At 33.9% G+C, this 988-nt stretch overlaps 1 protein-coding gene across 1 annotated transcript in view; it reads left to right on the top strand.

Annotated features, from left to right (window-relative positions):
- Positions 1-988, top strand: part of tmsb1 (thymosin beta 1) — a 5,001-nt gene that overhangs the window by 2,235 nt on the left and 1,778 nt on the right. The window lies entirely within an intron of this gene.

Below are 988 nucleotides of genomic sequence, written 5' to 3'. Positions count from 1 at the left end.
CACACACACACACACTCACTCACTCACTCACACTCTCACACACACACACACACTCACTCACACACACTCTCTCACACACACACACACACACTCACTCACACTCTCACTCACTCACTCACACTCTCACTCACTCACTCACTCACTCACTCAGCCGAATCCTGCAAATACTTCAGAGATAAGACCGTCTGCCTGCTTCACCTGCGGCTGAGCTGAACAATAAAACAAAGGACAAAGGAATGGATCATAAGGAAAGCTTCATTAAGGAGTATTGATGTAACATCTCTCCTCACAGGAGCAAAATGTCAGCAAACACTGCAGGGAACGAGAAGATCAGATCCAGACACACTATGACTTAGATTTATGTATTTGTTTTCTTCAAGCATTGCCTTTAATATTTATATTCAGCAGGGTTATTATAGTTAACTAAAATTAAACCATACAAAAGAGAAATTTTTGCTACTTGAAATAAATGTTAACTGAAATAAAATAAAATATAAAAAACCTATTTTAGCTAGTTGCCAAGGCAACATTTCTCATTTTAATTTCATTTAACTTTTTGTACTAAAATAACTAAAACTGAAATATAAAAACGATATTAGACATATATAAAAAACTACAAAAATGACAAAAACACAACAGAATTACTAAAACTTAAACTGAACAGAAAATATAAAAATAAAAACTGCTTCAAAATATGAATAAAAACTATAATAGTATCCCAGTGATACTACAATTGTTTTGTTGCCGCAAATACTGGTTTTAGAGTTTTTTCTCAGATGTTAGTAGATGTTTTTAATGTTGTCTGTAAGATGTTTGCAATTATTCAATTGTTTTATTATATCGTGCAGCACTGTGGTCAACATTGTTGCATTAATATGTGCTCTATAAATAGATTGGAATTGGAAACATCTTCCATTTGAAACATTCAAATTGTTTTCACAGTGTGTGTGAGTGTGAGTGTGTGTGTGTGTGTGTGTGTGTGTGTGTG

This window comes from Sinocyclocheilus rhinocerous, unplaced genomic scaffold (assembly GCF_001515625.1).
Source record: "Sinocyclocheilus rhinocerous isolate Xijiao unplaced genomic scaffold, SAMN03320098_v1.1 scaffold348, whole genome shotgun sequence".
NCBI lineage: Eukaryota > Metazoa > Chordata > Actinopteri > Cypriniformes > Cyprinidae > Sinocyclocheilus > Sinocyclocheilus rhinocerous.
The sequence above is the reverse complement of the archived record's forward strand: the minus strand, read 5'-3'. Positions and strand labels throughout refer to the sequence as shown.